Genomic DNA, 20,654 nt, shown 5'->3' with positions numbered 1-20,654 from the left:
GTTACAGCAGCCTTGGAAAAGGAATGCAGATGTGTTCCTGGCATTCGTTACCTGGAGGACGCTGAGAGTGGGAAGGGGTGAAGACGGTGAGTGAGCATAGCACTGAGGGGACCTCATGGGGAACCCAGGGTGGCTGGACATTAGGGCTCTCAGCTTTGGCAAAGGTTTCCCTGGTCAATAAAGCAAGCCCTGGACAAATGGCTAAGCAAGCTCGGATGTAGCCACACAGTGGAATACCACTCAGCCATTACAGGGTTCATTGCGAGGGGGGCGCCTGGGTGGCCCAGTCAGTTAAGCATCTGACTCTTGATTTCGACTCAGGTCATGATCTCACAGTTCATGGGTGTGGAGCATGCTTGGGATTCTCTCTCTCTCCCTCTCTCTCCCCCACCCCCTTCCCCACTCTCTCTCAAAAATAAATTAACATTTAAACAATTTTTTTTAAGTGCCTTAAAAGGAATGAACTTGAGAGGTGCTTGGCTGGCTCAGTCAGTGGAGAATGGGGCTATTGATCTCAGGGTTGTGAGTTTGAGCCCCGTGTTGGGTGTAGAGATTACTTAAAAGTACTGTTTTTCAAATAGAGAGAGTGGGGAGGGGCAGAGGGAGAGAGAGAGACAGAGAGAAAGAGAGGGAGAGAATATTAAGCAGGTTCCACATTGAGCGTGGGTCTCAATTTCACAACGCTGAGATGATGACCTGATCCGAAATGGAGAGTTGGACGTTTAACCACATGAGTCACCCAAGCACCCCAAAAATAAAGTCTTAAAAATGGAATGTTGATAGACACAACAGCATGGTTGAGTCTCAAAATAATTATGGTGAATGAAAGAGCCAGACAAAAACCAGTGCGTGCTGTATGATTCATATATTTAAAATTCTAGAAAATGCAAACCAATCTATAGTGATACAGATAGATCAGTGGTGACCTGCAGCAGGTGGGGGAAGGATTAGAAAGGGGGACATGGAAACTTTCGGGGATGAAGGACATGTTTACCATCTTGATTGTGGTGATGGTTTCCTGGGTGCATACATATGTCTAAATTTATCAAATTATGTACTTTAAATATGAACGGTTTGTTGTATGTCAATTATATCTCAATTTTTTAAGGGTAGGGAAGGGAAAGAGGGAGGGAGGGAAGGAGAAAGGAAGGAAGGAAGGAAGGAAGGAAGGAAGGAAGGAAGGAAGGAAGAAGGAATGAAGGAAGGAAGGAAGGAAGGAAGGAAGGAAGGAAGGGAGGGAGGAAAGAAGGAAGCAAGGGATGGAGGAGGAAGGAAGGAAGGAAGAAGGAAGGAAGGAAGGAAGGAAGGAAGGAAGGAAGGAAGGAAGGAAGGGAGGGAGGGAGGAAGGGAGGAAGGGAGGAAGGAAGGGAGGGAGGAAAGAAGGAAGGAAGGAAAGAAGGAAAGAAGGAAGGAATGGAGGGAGGAGGAAAACACCACCACCTGGCTTCCAGAGACCATAGACATGTCAGCAAATGTCAAAGATGACTTCATGGGTATTTTTCTCTGCCTAAATCCCCCAGGACACTTGCACAACTATCTATGGATGGGTGGAGGACCTCCATCGTTTCCTGCTCTTACCTTTCCAGGCATCCCTGTCCTACCAGCTTTCCCAGCCTTTGGTGATTTCTCACCAAACCAAACATGGGTCCAGTTTTCCACATGTGCTTGTCTTTGTTCTTCTGACTTCAGAACTTTGCAAATGATTCCTCTTCCCTGCCAAAGTCTCTTATTCCTCTGGTCAGGCCTGTTCCATCCATGGGAGAATATCTTCCTAGCCCTGAGTCCTCTTGGCCTGATTCCTACCTCTATCCAAAAGTTAAAGTTTTCAGTGTATCAGAGACCACAAAATATGGCTCATGCTCACATCTAACATTTATTGAAGATCATTTATTAAGAGATACTTAAGTCATCACCTTATGATATGTAGTAGGTAGAACAAACTGTTGTCTGATAGGTTTTCAGCTACCTCTTCCCAGACCACTATAAAACACTGAGCTCATTTCTGCCCACAGGGAAAACATGACTGCGATGACCGTGATCTGGTTTGTTAAAGAGCAATCTCAGTAGAGACATTGGCCATTTCTAGTCATTTAATGAAACCATGCCTTGAATTTGATTGTCTACCCATGATGTGAAAGTCATACAATGCAATTAAAAGGAAAATGAGGGGTGCCTGGGTGGCTCCGTCGGTTAAGCATCCAACTTCAGCTCAGGTCATGATCTTGCAGTTCATGGGTTCGAGTCCTGTGTTGGTGTTTGTACTGACAGCTTGGAGCCCGCTTCAGATTCTGTGTCTCCCTCTGTCTCTGCCTCTCCCCCAATCACGTTCTGTCTGTCTGTCTCTCTCTCACTTTCAACAATAAATTTAAAAACACATTTTAAAAAAAGGAAAATGAGATGATAAAATGTATGGAAATGAATACATATAAGTACAGATATAATTGGGCAAATCTGCATAAAACTGGTAAGTTATCATTATCAGTATACTACTTATAATGTTGTACTATAGTTACGAAAAATTTAACCATATATACCCAGGTCAAAGGTACATAAGATCTCTCTCTATTCCTTCTTAAAACTTTGGCTAAATCTATGATAATCTCCATAAAAATTTCAATTAAAAAAGAGCACAGCATCTGCACCCCTGTGTTTATTGTAGCATTATTTACAATGCCCAAGACATGGAAACAATCTAGGTGTCCATTGAAGGATGAATGGATAAAGAAAACGTAGTACATATGTGCAATAGAATATTATTCAACCATTAAAAAGGAAGGAAATCCTGCCATTTGCAACAACATGGATAGACCTTGAGGATCTTGAGGGCTTTGAGGGCATTATGCTAAGTGAAATAAATCAGAAAGAAAAAAGAGATAGTATGTAATCTCCCTTTTAGGTAGAATCTACAAAAACCAGACTCATAGATATAGGGAACAGGTTGGTGGTTACCAGAGGTGGAGGGTGGGGGTGAAATGGGTGAAGGCAGTCAAAATGTACAAACTTCTAGTTACAACATAAATAAGTTCCAGGGATGTAATGTACAGCATAGTGACGACAGTTAATGATAGTGTATTGTATATTTGAAAATTTGCTAAGAGAGTAAATCTTGAAAGTTCTTATCACAAGAAAAAAAATGGTATCTCTGTGAGGTGATGGATGGTAACTAACCTTTTGTGGTAATCATTTTGCAATATATACATGTATCAGATCAGGATATTGTGCACCTTAAACTAGTACAATGTTATATGTCAATTATATCTCAAAAAAACTGGGAAGTGGGGAGATGGGGAGAGCATAGGCATTGAGGTAGAGATACCTAGAATAGTTCATGCCAATTATCGTCCTTATTCTTACATGATTATTAAAGCTTTGGTCTGGATCACATAATTCCCTTTTGGGAAATACTCATCCTTACCTCCCTGCTTTTGTAGGAAGGCTATCGATCAATGGTTTTGTCCTTCTTATTGAAAGGGGCAGACTGGGCAGTCCCAATACCCCATTCCCTGGACTTGGAGATTGGGTTGGGGCTGAGCATGTGACCTCAGTTGAGCCAGAGTCCTGATGTAGATGGCAGAAGGGAGATGGCCTTATTGTTTATTCCTGGCTACGTAAGTATGCAATGGTAGAAAACTTGAACCCCCAGGCCACTTTTGCTACCACATCAGAGAAGGTAAGCAAAGGAAACCAGAGCAAGAAGGGGGGGAGCAGGAGTTGGAAGTGGGGGTGTTGAGGGAAATAAGGAGTGGAGATGGGGGAGGGTTAGGATGATCCCATCTTAGAACTTAGTTCTATCTAGTCAGTTGGTAAACTAATAAATTCCTTTTCCCTCTTCTGTTTTAGCTACTGTGAAGTTCATCCCTGTCACTTATCCTGGGCAGCTGTATGGCTCAGTTGGTTAAGCATCTGACTCTTGATTTCCGTTCAGGTCACAGTCTCACAGTTGTGAGATCGAGGCCCAAGTCGGACTGAGCATGAAGCCTGTTTGGAATTCTTTCTCTCTCTCTCCTCCTTTCTCTCTCTCTGCTTCTCCCCCACTCATACTCTCTCTCTCTCTCTCTCAAAATATAGTAAATGAACATTAAAAACAAATAAATACGGGCACCTGAGTGGCTCAATTGGTTAAGCTTCCGACTTCGGGCAGGTCATGATCTCATGGTCTGTGGATTTGAGCCCCGCGTCGGGCCCTGTGCTGACAGCTCAGAGCCTGGAGCCTGCTTCGTATTCTGTGTCTCCACCCCCCCCTTTGGCCCTCCCCTGCTTATGCTCAGTCTCTCTCTGTCTCTCTAAAATAAATAAATTTTAAAGAAAAATTGAAAGAAAGAAAGAAAGAAAGAAAGAAAGAAAGAAAGAAAGAAAGAAAGAAAGAAAGAAAGAAAAAGAAAAAAAGAAAGAAAGAAAGAATCCTAAGGCTTAAGTGATGAAATTTCCATCCAGCATCTGGCATCAAACATTAAACTTAGGTTCCTGTCTTGCTTCAGATAACCGGCTGATGCTTTTTAAAAGTGATTTCTAGTTTCACAAAATTTTAAGAATTCCAGATCCAACGTTTCCATTTACTGGCGAGAAAGGTCAGTTAAAGCAACTTGTTCTAGTTTGCAACCCAGTTTGCAGGGCTAGACCATCCTCACTTCTCCACAATTTTATAGATGAGGGGAGCTTGGCCAGCTTCGAGGCCAGTTAGCAGAGGGGAGCGGTGAAGAGCTGATCTTTGAGCCAACACTGCCTAGGTTCAAATCCCAGCTCTGTCATTGATTAGTAAAATCTATTAAAATTAGGTACATAAAATTTTATGTTTATTTACCTCTTTTTTTTTTTAATTTTAAAGTTTATTTATTTATTTTGAGAGATACAGAAACAGCTTGACTACAGAAGGGGCAGAGAGAGAGGGAGAGAGAGAATCCCAAGCATGGTCCATACTGTCTGCACAGAATTCGATGCAGGGCTCAAGCTTACTAAACTGCGAGATGATGACCTGAGCAGAAACTGAAAGTTCGACCCAACTGAACCACGCAAGCACCCTTTATGTTTATGTACCTCTGTCTTTTAATCTGTAAATTAATAATAATGATAGTATATGTATCATAGAGCTGTTGTGAAGGTTGACTATATCAATATATTAGAATAGTGCCGGGCACAAAGTGAGCTCCATACAAGAGTGCTACTCAAGGTTTTCACAATTATCTCAACAGCCCAAAAGGCTCCATTTGTTTGGTGTTTCATAGATTAGTAAGTGCACCTGTTTCAGGATCTCCCACAGTACTTGTGATGTGGTTTTGGAGTGCTGGTGGGGGTCCTGAGCAGAAGGCCAAGAAAGAATTCTTGAGATGTCTTTGGTGCAAAAAGGTGATTTTATTAAAGCATGGAGACAGGAGCTATGGGCAGGCAGAAAGAGCTACACTGGGGTTGTGAAGAGTGACTGATTATATACTATGGAGCTGGGCAGGGGGGCATAAAGGAAAAGGGAGGTTTCCAAAAGGAATTTCATATGATAAAGAGGACTCTTAAGATACTGGAGGCCTTGCGAATTGTAGAGCTAAAGTTATTTTTCCCTTAGTAAGGCATTAACATTAAGACAGTTGGGAGTTTCTTGGAGGAATGTTTTACTCTGCCTATCTCGAATATTTGTCAGTGGGCTCCAGGTTGTAAGGAAATTTAATTTTACCTACATTTTCTTCTTTACTCCCCACGCCAGTGGAGGGGAGGGTGATGTTAGGGCTCCAGGAAATTGACTCTATAGATTTCTAGAGATTGCCTTTTTTTCTTGTAACTCATTAAGACAGTTGCAAAGCAATGAAGACTCTTGTCTTGCAAGACTGTGATCTCTATCATTTAACCGCTTGTTTTTCCCTGTCCTTTGCTCTTGGGCAGCCAGGAGTGCCTGAGGAATGTCACACAGATCCCTCCTGGTGGGGGGAGGGTCGCTTGTGGGGTGTTAGCTTGTGCTTTGCTATCAGATTGCCTCTGGCTCCTTCATCACTTATTTAGTGGGTTCCTAGGACCCACCCTAGACTTGCTTGCTAACCAGACTGGCTGGCTCCGTCAGGAGGGCATGAGACTCTTGAGTTCGAGCCCCACATTGGGCATGGAGCCTACTTAAAAATAAATCAATAAATAAATAAATAAATAAAAAAAAATAAAACCAATCCAAGTGATTATTTTTTTTTCGACTACTAAACCTTGAACTGTTACATTAGGGTCTTGGTCACATATTTCTGAATAGGTGCGATCATAGAGATGCACTGTGTAACGGACGGCATGACAGGTGGTAAGAATTCGTCACATCCCCTGTTATCAACCTAAACAGAAAACACACTTGGACCAAAGAGTTAAGACACATTGTGTTTTGTATGGTGTTGCACTCTGTGAAATTGACATTGTTAGACCATTTCTGACCTACCAAATGGCAGTCCTGGAAGGCTCAACTCATAGATGCAACCCTGCTGTTAATGTTTCAAATCAGTACCTGAGATTCCTGGGGGCATCAGATGAAGTAAGTGGAGATGTGCAAAGCTTGCTGTGCAAGAGCCACACAGGGTCTCCCTTCCTGGCCTTATGCACCCCTTCATTGCCTGCCCAGTTAGATTTTTGTAATTTGTTTCATGTTTGTTTATTTTTTAGAGAGGCACACAGAGTACGAGTGGGGAAGGGACAGAGAGAGAGAAAGAGAGAGAGAGGGAGACACAGAATCCAAAGCAGGTTCCAGGCTCCGAGCTGTCAGCACAGAGCCCAATGCGGGGTTCAAACTCACGAACCTCAAGACAGTGACCTGAGCCTAAGTTGGACGCTTAACTGACTGAGCCACCCAGGCACCCGTTGCCCAGTTAGATTCTTAATTTCTGGTTTTCTCTCCTCAGGTGAAAATCCTATTGCCAGAAGGCAGCAAGGCAAGAGGTTGTCACGAACTTGGTAAGTTTATTTCCATTTCTACAGAGGAAACTTGACTTCCAAAGTAGAGGGCTTATCCACCGGGGTACGGGGTACGGGAGAGCTGGTAAGGGATGTGCAACCCTGGGTGTATATGTGGGCTACAGCCTTAATGACCATGCAGAGAACTGATGTAATTCCAAGGAGCTACGTCTTGGAAATTCACATACTCATCCACCAGCTGACATTAAATGAAACCAGAGAGACGAATATACACTTTGTGTTCGTTTTTAAATTTTGTTTTTTTAATTCCATAACTCAGTAGGCATAGTAGAATCACCTTGGGAACATTAAAACATAATAAAACAAAAAGGAATGCCCAGGCTGTACTCTAGAGCAATGAAATACAAACATTCTGGCTGTGGGATCTGAACATCCATCAGTATTTAAATAAAACACTGCAGGTGATTTTAGTGTGAGGACAGTGCTCTGAGTCAGTGGTTCTCAGACTTTGGGGAGCATCAGAATCACCTCGGGAGCTAATGAAGCACCCTGAGGTCAAGGTCCATCAAGGAGGAAAAAGCCTAAGCTTTTGTGGTGTTCCCCAATTACACAGGTGAATCTGATTTACTTCCACGACCCCAAGTTTTGAGCACCTCTGTCTCTTGCAGCTAATTGTTTTAGAACAGTTTTCATACTTGGTAGCCAGTTAGAATTGCCTGGGGAGCTTTAAAAAAAAATCTATTCCTGTCCCCACTCCCATGTGATTTAATTGGTTTGTGGTTCACAGGCTCTGGAATGTTTTAAAGCTCCCCCAGGTGATTCTAATATGCAGACAGGGTTGTTAAACACTTCTAAAGAACATCTCTGAAAATTTTCCATGTCCTCTGGACATGTAAATGCTAAGAACAGCTTGCAATCTGGGGGGAAAAAACACCCTATGATTTCTGTTTTGGCTATAGAAGGCTCACATATGATCTCAGAAGATGGATAAGGACCTGGCAGTGTTTATCCCTGATCTATATCTCACAGATGTCAGAGGGGTGGGATATGTTGTGTTTCGGAACTGAAATTAAAGAAATTTTGTAATGCTATGCTGGATGAAGGCAGTTTTTGTGAGCTGTATAAACCTCGGTCAAAATATATTCCTTTCAAGTTACGTTGAGTGAAAGCCAGTCTCACAAGTTCGCATATTGAATGGTTTCATTTATGTAATATTCTTGAAATAAAGTGATAGAGATGGAGGAGAGCAGATTCATGGTTGTCAGGGTTGGGAATGGGAGTGAGAGAGTGGATGTGGCCATAGAGGGTTATCTTGGGAGATCCTATGGTGATGGAACAGTTCTGTATCTTGATTGCGTTAGGAGTTACAGGAAGCTATATATGTGATACATCTGCACAGACCTATGAGCACACACATAAACGAATGCAGATATAACTGGTGAAATCTCAGTAATTCTGTGCATCGTAGTAATGTCCATTACATGGCTTCGATATTTTTTTAATTTTTTTTAATGTTTATTCATTTTTGAAAGAGAGAGAGAGAGCACAAGCAGGGGTGGGGCGGAGAGAGAAGGGGACACAGAATCCGAAGCAGGCTCCAGGCTCTGAGCTGTCAGCACAGAGCCTGACGTGGGGCCCAAACTCACGAACCACGAGATCATGACCTGAGCCGAAGTCGGATGCTCCACCGACTGAGCCACCCAGGTGCCCCACATGGCTTTGATATTTTACTATTGCTATGCAAGATGTTATTAGGGAGGTAAACAGGACTTGTTTGTACACTTCCTTGCAACTTTCTGTGAATCTATAATCCTTTCCAAGTGAAAGTTACAAAATACAAACTCCCTTTAAGACATGCTTAACAAGGGAGCCTTACTTACCTCCCAAGTAGGTCTTTGGCTGTACAACGGCCCATAAAGTCTTCTAAAGTTTTGTAACTGAAACTAAAAATTTAAGTTTTTTGAAGTTTGGCATTGGAGGCCAAGAAAATAAGGCCTAGCCTATGTGAAATCTTAAAAAAATGAGAAAAGCCTCCTGAACAAGCTAGAGCTTTGGAAACATCTGCCAAGGTTGCAACCAAATTTAAAGTGACAATATACCTCTTTCCCACCCCATCCCACACATAACCCCCCTCACAGATGTGGGTAATGTGAAAGTAAAACTTTGCCCTCAGTGCAGCACTTGCTTAGGACACATTAACGTTGAATGTTAGGTTTCCCCACAACAGATTCTAAGTAGCCAATTCTAATAAATGATTCAGTACCTGGGGTGACTTAATACCCGGTCAACAACGGGACTTACTTTAACCAACCACATACAGACCTATGGACTCCTTCCCCCTTCCTAACTGCAAAATTTCTATCCTTAGTGTAGCCACCGTGACTCTAGCATCCCATCCCCCTCCAGAAGATTCCATGTTCCTCTACCCAGTTTGTCTCAGGGAAATATTCAATGACTTTGTTACCTGACAGGTGAATAAACTCAGCATTCATACTGTTGATACTGTTGGTCATGGACTAAAACCAAGGGAGACTTCAAATTACAATTTTAGAGTCTACAGAATTCTAGAGACCTTCTCTCTCTTCCAAGTGTCCTCAGAGAGGGACCCTTCCTGCCTCTCTTGGTGTGGCATACACAATAAGTTCGTAACATTTCCTGAGGTTCTACCAGCCAAATGGCCTTGATGTCCTCTGAGGTCACACAGGACCTCAAAAACTCTTCAGTGCCCCTGGATCAACACAGGGAGATCCTCTCTTTTCTACCAAACACTAGCATATAGTGGGTACGTAGGAATTATGGGAGACAAAGGGTTTTACAAGTGACAGCAGCAGGCAGAAATATCGCAACCTTTCAGCCTGAGGCTGTATAGGAAGGAAGTCATATTGTGATTTATAATAAGAGATGTATATGGTCTTTGACCCATTTCTAGCACACAGCTCCTAAAATGCTTGGAATTTCCTAAGTGATGACAGCAGCAAAAGTGTCTTGTTATGTTAATGAGGTGACAGGAGCTTGCCTAAAGGTGGGGACTGGTTGCTGAAGGAACCAACAGCTCCATTAGAGGGGCAGAACCTTCCGTCCTTTCCCAATCCCCCAGCTACCGGGCTAGGTAGGGGCTGGAGACTGATGGCCAGAAAACTTAATTAATTGTGCCTAGGTAATGAAGCCTCCATAAACACCCAAAAGGAGGAGGTTTGGAAAGCTTCCAGGTGGTGAACACATAACACACAGATTCAGAGAGCATGGAGGCTCCCTGGCCTTTTCCTATGCTGTGTCCTATGTATCTCTTCATCTAACTGGTGATGCATAGCCTTTAATGTTCTGTGTAATAAACTGGTAATCTAGTAAGTAAGCAGGTTTCCTGCGTTCTGTGAGCAGCCCTAGCAAATTAATTGAACCCAAGGAGAAGGTCGTTGGAACCTCTCTTCTACAGCTGGCGGGTCCAGAGGCACAGGTGACAATCTGGCATCTGAAGTGGGGGTGGGGGTGGGGGGACAGTCTCACAGGACTGAGCCCTTAACCTTTGGGATCTGATGTTCTTTCCAGGTAGATATTGTCAGAATTAAGTTGAATTATAGGACAATCCACAGTAGAACTGGGTATAGGATGACACTCCTTTATTTATTTATTTTTTTAATTTTTTTTAACGTTTATTTATTTTTGAGACAGAGCATGAACGGGGGAGGGTCAGAGAGAGAGAGGGAGACACAGAATCTGAAACAGGCTCCAGGCCCCGAGCTATCAGCACAGAGCCCGACGCGGGGCTTGAACTCACGAACCACGAGATCATGACCTGAGCCAAAGTCGGACGCTTAACCGACTGAGCCACCCAGGCGCCCCGAGGATGACACTCCTTTATACGGCGTCAAAAAAAAAAACCATAGGCCCCAAATGAAGTCGCTTATGCTAGGCCACATCCCCAACAGGAGGCTTAATACCTAAAACAACTGTAGTTTCAACTTCCTTTCTCATCAGCACCAGTGAGGTAATCTGTCACATACCCTCCCCACCACCCCCAAAGGAAGATGAAGTCATGATAAGACCCTCTAACCCCTTAGGGAAAGTGAATTTACCAGAGGCAATCCTTTCTTTTCTTTTGCTAATAATCTCCATACCCCACCCTCCTTCCTATAAAAACCTTCCGTTTTATGCAACTCCTCAGAGCTCCCCTTTACATGATAGATAGGGTTCCCCCTAATTCATGAATCAGTTAATAGAGCTACTTAGGCCTTTGAAATTCGCTTTGTTGAATTTTTGTTCTTTGTTAAAGAACAGGGGTCTGGGGTCCCATGCTCACACAAACTATCTCATTCTCTAATACCTTCCTAAAACAGAACTCACTTGACCTTTTCTCAGGAGAATGTAATGAGGACTCCCAGCCAGGGTCTCCCTCCTCCAAGGTGATCTGGAGTCAACTCAGGCAACAAACTCCATTCCTTTATTGAGTTCTTTCAAGCTGGAAACACAGACCAGGCACATGGTCCCAGGGGAGGCAGGTTTGCTAATCTCCTTGAGGCCTGGTTAGCAGAAATTTGACACTAATAGTATCTGGTGGCTCCCTTGTAATCTGACAGTCTCCGGGGATGTGACAAACTATTTGAGTATCAAAGTCTGGGACGTTGTCACTCCAAGTGTGGTTGGGAACCAACCGCCGCTGAGAATCTTTAGAAGGACAAATCCTCAGATCCCACTCGAGCTAGGGCTATTGAATCAGAAATCTTGGGGGTGGGCACAGAATTTTCTTCCTTATTGTGGTAAAATACATACAACCTAAAATTCACCATTTAGCCGTTTTAAGGTATACAATTCAGTGGCATTTAGTACATTCACAATATCATGTAAGCATCACTGCTGTCTAGCTCCATACCATTTGCATCACACCCAAAGCAAGCCCCCTCCATCCCTTAAGTTGTCCCCTCTCATTCCCTTTCCTCCTCCTCACCCCCCCCCCCCCCCCCGGCCCCAATGCTAATATGCTTTCCATCTTTCTGGATTTGCCTCTTCGGAGCATTTCAGATAAATAGGATCATCCAATACATGGCCTTTTGTGTCTGGCTTCTGTCCCCATAATCTTTTCAAGGTTCATCCATTCTGTACCATGTATCAGTTCTTCATTCATTTTTATGTATTAATAATATTCCAGTGTATGGATAGATGACATTTTGCTTATCATTTCAACAACATTTGGGTTGTTTCCACCTCTCCCAATATGAATAATGAATGCTACGAACATCCGTGTACAAGTTTTTGTTTGAACACCTGTTTCCTGTTCTCTTTAGTATATACGTAGGACTGGAGTTGCTGGCTCATATGTAATTCTATGTGAAACTTGTTAAGGAACCACCAAATGTTTTCCACAGAGGCCGGGCCATTTTACATTCCCGTCAGCAACTCATGAGGGTTCCGGTGTCGGCACCTCCTTGTCATCAAGTGTTGGTTCTGGGTTTTTATTTTGTTTTGTTTTTTATAGCCATCATAGTGGGCATGAAATGCCGTCTCACTATAGTTTTGATTTCCTGCCATTGTTTTGAAGTAGCCTTCCTGGTGATTCTAATGCATGTGAAATTTGAAAAAGTTGTCCAGGGACCAGGAGCATCCACTCAGGAACTAGTTTCTGAAATGCAGGCTCTTAGACCAGTTAGGGTCACTCAGTCAAATTCTGCATTTTTTAAAAGTTTATTTATTTATTATTTTGAGAGATAGAGAGCACGCGCACACACTTGGGCACAAATGGGGGAAGGGGAGAGAGAAGGTCCCAAGCAGGCTCTGCACTGTCAGCATGAAGCCTGATGCGGAGCTCGAACTCACAAACCTTGAGATGACCTGAACTGAAGTCAGAGTATTAACCCACTGAGCCACCCAGGTGCCCCAAATTCTGCATTTTAATAAGATCTCCAGGTAATCAAGACACACACACACTGGTGTCTGAGAAGTGTTGGTGAAGGAAACATCCCTAAATTGCTGACATTTCCTGGTCATCATCTAAATCTTCTCGAGTTAGGGCCTGTGTTTTTAATGCCCCATTTGTCTAATATATTCTTGTTGGACAGTCTGGAAAAGTCAGAGGAACGTAGACCTTGGAGTCAAAGAAGCAAACCCAGTTTTCAACCCTGACTCCAACACTCACCAGCTGGTTGATCCAGGCTAGTGTACTTGATCTAGAAAAGGAATTAATATCTGCACCCGGCACACTTTAGAATTAAGATTTTAGGCATGTGTAAGCATCTAATACAACTCAGCACAGAGAAGGTCACTGAGTCTGGTTCTACCTCCTCCCCTTGCCCAACATTAACCCTGGTTATTTTGTGAGAGTTTTAGGGAAGCAGATCTCAGCTGTGACCTCCTCTCACATCACTGAGCAGCTGTTTCCTTAAGGCAGGCACCTGGCAAGAAGTTCAGGCTTGATCCCATAATCAACTTTGCTGGATTAAGTATGACCTTGCTCGAGGCTGGAACTCTGCAGGACACCTATAATTTATCGACTTGTAAGAACCTCTTGGGCCACTTACTTTGATGAAAAGTAATTTTAATGCATTTTAAATAGCTCAATGGGGTGGGCAACTATTACTTTCTCTCAGTAGAGAGGTCCTGCTTTTACTAGTGTGCTTTCTATGCACCTGTAGCTGGGCTAAGCACTCAGAACGCACAAATGCATTGAAATCTACAGCCAAGACCAGAGGTTCTCTACTGGGGGCAATTTTGCACACGTGTGCACTCGCGCACACATGTACACATGCTCCCCTCCTGCCCTCCCCCCGCCCCATGTGGCAACATCTGAAGAGTTGTCATCACCGGAGGTGGGTGCTGCTTGCATCTACTGGGTCGAGAACACAGACGCTGCTAAATATCCCGCAGGACATCAGACAGTCCTACACAGAAAGAATTCGCCTCCCCTCAAATACCAATAATACTGAGGCTGAGATATGTTGCCCCAGACTCAGGCATCACCCAAGAAACATGCTGCATCACTCTGTTGTGGACCGATGATAAAATCGACTCAGACTCATAGAAAAGTGGGGTGACCAGTCTGCAATTACCCAGCAAGTAAATAGAAGAGCAGGATGCAAACCACAACTGGCTGAACATCCCTGGGGTCGGAGTTGTTGTATAAGGTTTGTTTTCAACCGTTCTTCTTCAAGCATAGCCTGCAACTGTTTACTCTGCAATTTAAGGGCAAAACTGGCCAGAAAAGGCTCTCAGAACTCTCAAACAAAGATTTTTCAACTGCCCTTTGTACAATCAATCAGAGCTGCCTCCCAATTCCTCTAATACTTGGTTAAATATTTATCCAACTGCCTTGCAGGGATTAAAGAGCTATTCTGTTTCTGTGAGAGGGATGATAAACACGATTACAGGGTTAGGTTTCTCCTAGAGCAGGTGTGGTCGGATGTGGAAGTAATGACCTGTGGGGGTGATGTGTCCCCGGGGGCCAGTGTGTGACAGGCAGCGGGCCGGATGGAAGGTAACTCAGTGTCACAGTCAGGGGTGGCGATGCCAGTGGCTGTCAGGATAAAAAGTCCTGTACAGGCACAACCACGGCCAGCCTCAGAGAGGCCCCTCAAGTCTGCCACCTGTCCGGTGCGAGGCTGCTGCTTAAGCGCGTGTCCCTGCATATCGCCTTAGCAGGGCCCTCAGAAGAAGTGGTTATTCTTATCCCCAAAGTCCCATGAGGAAGCTGCAGCCCAGAGGTTCAGGACTTTGTTCTGGGTCACTAAGTTGTCGGTGGTAAAGACAGTTTCCAAACCTGGGTAGTTTGTCTCCATTCTAGGAGGCTGGCTTCCTCTTCCTTTTGAAACCTGATTCTATCTGCAGAGCTATGTGGTATCTCTTGCACCCCTTCTGTTTCTTGTTCTTTCTTTGGGGATGGGAGATGAGGGAGAGGAGGGTGTATTCACCACGTGGTGGACTCTTCCCCGATCTCCTGGAAAAGATGTTAAAGAAGCTGTGTTTCCTCCCTACCCCAGTCCTATAACTTCCCATCCATAGGAGTGGATTTAGATGTAGAATGGGGCACCTGAGTGGCTCCAGTCAGTTAAGCATCTGACTCTCGGTTTTGGCTCAGGTCATGATCTCATGGTTCGTGGGTTTGAGCCCCGCGTCAGGCTCTGTGCTGACAGTATGGAACCTGCTTGGGATTCCGTCTCCCTGTCTCTCTGCCCCTCTCCCTCTCTGCCCTCCCCCACTCACACTCTTGTTCTCTCTCTCTCAAAATAAATAAATAAACACTAGATGTAGGTTATGTTGACCTTATTCCCACCTGGGAACGGGGGTAAGGTTGGTGTGAGCATATAGTAGTGGGGTTAACAGGAAGAGGAAAATGGTGGAGGTGATAGCTTTGGGACAAGCTCTTGAGGTTCTTGGCCTTGTGGTTGGCATGGTGGTAACACATGAGAACCAGCTGAATCAACAGGGGAGGCTGTGGCTTGGTGAATCAATGTGGAGCCAAAGTTCAAATTCCAGTTCTAACTGGAGGGCCAGTCACATAACTCTTCTGAACCTCAGTTTTCACAACTCCAAAATGGGGATACTAATACTTGGCAGAGTTCTTGGGATCATAGATCTGATAGTACCCAACAAATGCTTGAAGTATAATGAATGCTTCATAAGAGCTGTTGATATTTATTCGCCATCTACTCTATGCCAGGCACTGTTCTGAGTACTTTAACATTAGTTCTAAAGGTACTTAACGGTCATAACTATCCTGTGAGGTAGGTTCAATTATTATCCTCATTAACACCACTTTAGAAGATTAAAAAAAAAATCAAAAGTGCAGAGAGTTTAACCGACTTACCCAAGGTCGTGGAAAGTGGTAGAGCTAACTCTCACACAGAGTTTTCTTTTTTTTTTTTTAATTTTTTTTTTAACGTTTATTTATTTTTGAGACAGAGAGAGACAGAGCATGAATGGGGGAGGGTCAGAGAGAGGGAGACACAGAATCCGAAACAGGCTCCAGGCTCTGAGCTGTCAGCACAGAGCCCGACGCGGGGCTTCAACTCACGGACCGCGAGATCATGACCTGAGCCGAAGTCGGCCGCCCAACCGACTGAGCCACCCAGGTGCCCCTCACACAGAGTTTTCAGTGTGCACACAAACACTTGAAGGTTCAATGCAATGTTACGCACTATAGCAAAAAGTGGGAACAACCCAATGTCCATCAACTCATAAATGGATAAACAAAATATGGTCTACCCATACAGTGGGAAATTACTCAGCTTTAGAAAGGAATGGAGTTCAGGGGCAACCTGTGCCTGGCTGGCTTGGTTAGAGGAGCATGAGATTCTTCATCTCTGGGTTGTGACTTAGAGCCCCACCTTGAGTATAGACATTACTTAAAAATAAAATCTAAATAAATAGATAAATAAATAGGAATGGAGTTCTGATGCATGCTACAACATGGATGAACCTTAAAACTATGAGGAAAGAGAGAGCGGGGAAGCTCCGGCCTGCTGAAATTCTTTGGAAGGAGAACAGAGCATTTATAAGTGTTTCCGTTAAAACGAGTCTTGTTGTATAGGGTATAGTCCTTTCTTCCATCTTTGCACAAAATCTTTAATGAAATCTGTTCTGAAGATCTGAGCCAATCTGAAGTTGGCTTTGCTTTGGGGGGAATGCAATAAAATGCTGTGTCAACTCAACATGGTATGAAGGATGAGGAGTGAAAGCTGTCCACAGGGCCCTGGGTTGCAGAAGGGTGGAAGGAACGGGTATTCAGGTTCAGAGAAAAGTAAAATGTTTGGAATAGGAAATTAGGTACTTGTGCTAAGTTGTTAATCAGAAATAATTAAAGTTTGACATATAGAAAGAGCCAAACTGGGATTGTAAAACGTGCACTTATCACTGCGGCGAGAATTGGTGCCTTGTTGCTTAAACTGAATGAAATGTTGACAGTTCTTCAGGAGTTTCTACCGCAATACTGGAATTGAACATATTGGCCAAATAAAGTGGAAATTAAACAAACAAACAAACAAAAAAGAATTAATGCCTTGCTAGGAAGGATGTCTGTCTGGGAGTTAAAACTAATGAGAGATATCCTCCAGGAGTGCTTGGGAGGCCTGGGGCAGAGTGAGCCTTGAAATGGAAAGCCTATGTTGGGTATTAGAAAGAAGGTCAGGGGCGCCTGGGTGGCTCAGTCGGTTAAGCGGCCGACTTCGGCTCAGGTCATGATCTCGCGGTCTGTGAGTTCGAGCCCCGCGTCGGGCTCTGTGCTGACAGCTCAGAGCCTGGAGCTTGTTTCATATTCTGTGTCTCCCTCTCTCTGACCCTCCCCCGTTCATGCTCTGTCTCTCTCTGTCTCAAAAATAAATAAACGTTAAAAAAAATTAAAAAAAAAAAAAGAAAGAAGGTCAGCCCTACAGTCTCCCCCTTCACCACCACCACAGCCCCCTCTCCCCGGCTAGGGTGGGAAAGGCAGTGGAGAAGTGTCAATGGACCTCCATCCATCTTTGAAGAGACTGGATGGGCCCAGAGGTATTTCACCTGATATCAACCCAGATATACTTTCCTACTGCTTCTAACGGCAAATTCCCGCAAACCTAGTGGCTTAAACAATAAAAATGTATTAGCTTACAGTTTCGAAAGTCAGAGGTTTCACTGGGCTAAAATGAAGGTGTCAACAAGTCTGTGTTCCTCTGGAGTCTCCAAGGGAGAATCATCAGTTCCTCTGACTTTTGCCACTTCTAGAAGCCTCCTGCATTCCTTGGCCTCTGGTCCCTTCCTCCACCTCTGACTGTGACTCTCCTGCTTCCCCCTTATAAGGACCCTTGTGTCTGAACCATCTAGATAATGCAGGATAACCTTGGCATTTCTAGCTCTTTTACTCAATCATACCTGCAAGGCCCCCTTTGCCAGGTAAAGTCACATATTCCAGGTTCCAGGAATTAGGATGTGCATGCATTTGAGGAACGATTATTCTTCTTTTCTCTTAATATTTGTTTATTTTTTAGAGAGAGAGAGAGAGAGAGAGAGACAGAGTGCAAGCAGGGGAGGGGCGGAGAGAGAGGGAGACACAGAATCCCAAGCAGGCTCCAGACTCTGAGCTGTCAGCACAGAAATCGACGTGGGGCTTGAAGCCACGAACCGCGAGATCATGACCTGAGCCAAAGTTGGATGCTTACCCAACTGATTCACCTACGCACCAAACTAGTTACCTACTCATACCAGCCTGAGACACTTTATTTGGGGTTATTTGCTATGCTGCACTGGATTACTGGAACAGAGTTATCAATTCCAGCCCAGCCCCTCCTGGCTGATGTAAACTTCCATGATAAATCTACCCAGTGAAATTCTTGTCATGCAGAAGGTGGCACGGATACCAGGCTCATGACAACCTGATGGGCCAGGGCTACAGTGAGCTCCTTTGGAGAACATTCATTAGTGACTGATTCCCTATCTCTCTCTCTCTCCATGACTCCTACTTCAAAATGAGAAAAAGACCAGGAAGGAATTCCTAGATAAGCACGTTTTCCAAAATTGCTTTTATATTAACTTTGCCAAGAGACGCATCAAATTGACATCACATTGGATGCTAATTTCAATGGATTGGTTGGTTACATATTGTGTTTTATACTTGCTTTGACTCTCCTGATCCTGACTTACATTCTAGCTCCTTACCCCCCTGCTCAAAATATTTTCCATTGTTTTGTAAAACTCTTGTCAGCCAAATGCAAGGGATTTCCTTATTTTGTTTTCTGCTGCATTTCTCTGCTCTTCCTCACTGGAGGAAACTACAAGCATCATTTAAGAGTTTTGCTCCTATCTTTTTACAAACACCTGCCCTATGAGGTACATATGCTTGCCATCTGTTTTGATTTCTTGCCACTGCCTTAACAACTTTATAAAATACCTTAGGTGTCTTCCGTGTCCTACAGATGAACTTCATTCTAGAGTTTCTTTGGGACGTAAGGATTTAAAGCTGAATGTGATGAAGTAAGACTCCATACATCTTGGTGACTGATTGGATGGGAGAAAGGAGGGAAAGGCAAAGGGAGAAACAAATAAAAGAAAGCTCAGGGACATCTGGGTAGGCCCGTCGGTTAAGCATCTGACTCTTGATTTTGGCTCTGGGCATAATCTCATGGTTTGTGAGTTCAAGCCCCACACCAGGCTCTGTACTAACAGTGCAGGGCCTGCTTGAATTTCTCTCTCTGCCCCTCTCCTGCTCTCTCTCTCTCTCTCTCTCTCAAAATAAATAAATAAACTTTAAAAAAAAAAAAGAAAAGAAATCTCAAAGCTCTGAAATTTTAAAGACCAGGAGAAAAACCAAAAGAAGGGCAGAAAACTTTGAATTGCCGATGACAACTTTGGTTTCAGATGTGTTGACTTGGCGATGATGGTAAGATGACAGAATGGAAATAGTAAGGCTAGATGTAAAGAATTTGCACATCCACCGTAAGAATAAGAGTGAAGGTATTGTGATTTATTTTTTTTAACACTCAAGTGTCCCTCCAAAGGAAACAGAAGAGAGTACGAAGCCTTGGTTTAGAAAAAGCATTAGAAGCCAAGTTGAAGATGCAGGAACAGGCATGTTCTGTATTGTAAACTCTTCATTCCCTCATTCATCCATCCATTTTTCATTCATTCTCACACTTGGATTTCTTCATTTATTAGTTGAGATCCTACATGCCAGACCCTGTGCCCATAGCAGGTAGTGTGCCTATTAGTGATAACTAAAGTACAGTCTTAATGAATGAGCTGCTCAAAGTTGAAAGCAAAGAGAGAAAAGAGCAAAGTTTGTCAGTGTGCCAAGAAGCAGGCAATGATCAGTTATTTCAGTAAATATTTGTTTAATGAGTGAGGCAAGGAGTGTGTGGGAATTTTTCAGAGGTACCAGGCTGTGCCAGGGAGCTGAAAAAGGTGAGGTTTCCACAGAGGTAAAAATTTTGAAGGCTAAGTTCAGAAGAAAGATAAGGCTGAAATGTTGCAAATGTGTTTTCCCAGGATTTGTTCACTTAGCGAGGTAGCAAGAAATTGGAACTATTTCAGGATTCTCATACAAGTTAAAATATAATACTCATTTCTGATAACCACCTTAGCCTTTCTTTCCCCATTCTCTTTCTCCTCCCTTCTCCTTCTTGTTGTTCCTCCCTTCTTTGCTTCCTTTCTCCTCAGGCCAATCACCAACTTAGTAACCCACATTCACGTAGTTAAGTTCAAGGAAGTTGCTGAGTTAAAGGTAGGAAGGAAATATGATGAACAGTGATCATTGCCTAGTCTATACAAAGAACCTCACCCCAAAAACCAAATAAATGAAATAAAATAACTAGTGGATCCTTCATTTAAAAAAAATAATCTTGTTTGGAACCAACTGATCAAACAGTGAAGAGTAGTGGTGTTCCTCTATTTGAAGGCAGGATCCTAAAGTCCAAGCCCCCACCCCCTTGGCTTCCCTTTCACTCGTGCAGTGGCCCGAAAGACAACCCCATGGACGTTCCCAAAGCCAAGTCAGGATCTAAGGAACCCCAGTTTGAAAATGCCTGTTCTAGGCGCCTGGGTGGCTCAGTTGGTTTAGTGTTGAGCTCTTGATCTCAGCTCCGGTCTCAGTCTCAGGGTCATGAGTTCAACCCCTGTGTTGGGCTCTGAGCTGAGTGTGGAGCCTACTTTAAAAAAAAAAAAAGAGGGGGGGGGGGAGAAAGAAAGAGAAAGAAGGAAAGAAAGAAAGAAAGAAAGAAAGAGGAAGAAGGAAAGAAGAGAAGGAAAGGAAAGGAAAGGAAATGCCTGTCCTAGAAGAAAGGATGTGATATCACATACATGGGCTTGTTTATGAAAGGGAGTTTGTTAAACCCTGGACT

At 43.7% G+C, this 20,654-nt stretch overlaps 1 protein-coding gene across 1 annotated transcript in view; it reads right to left on the bottom strand.

Moving 5' to 3' along the window:
• Positions 1-20,654, bottom strand: part of HSD17B2 (hydroxysteroid 17-beta dehydrogenase 2) — a 90,524-nt gene that overhangs the window by 13,804 nt on the left and 56,066 nt on the right. The gene's annotated exons all lie outside the window — the stretch shown is intronic.

Source organism: Panthera onca, chromosome E2 (genome assembly GCF_046562875.1).
Source record: "Panthera onca isolate mPanOnc1 chromosome E2, mPanOnc1 haplotype 2, whole genome shotgun sequence".
NCBI lineage: Eukaryota > Metazoa > Chordata > Mammalia > Carnivora > Felidae > Panthera > Panthera onca.
Note: the sequence above shows the minus strand (reverse complement) of the source record. Positions and strands in the feature narration are given on the sequence as shown.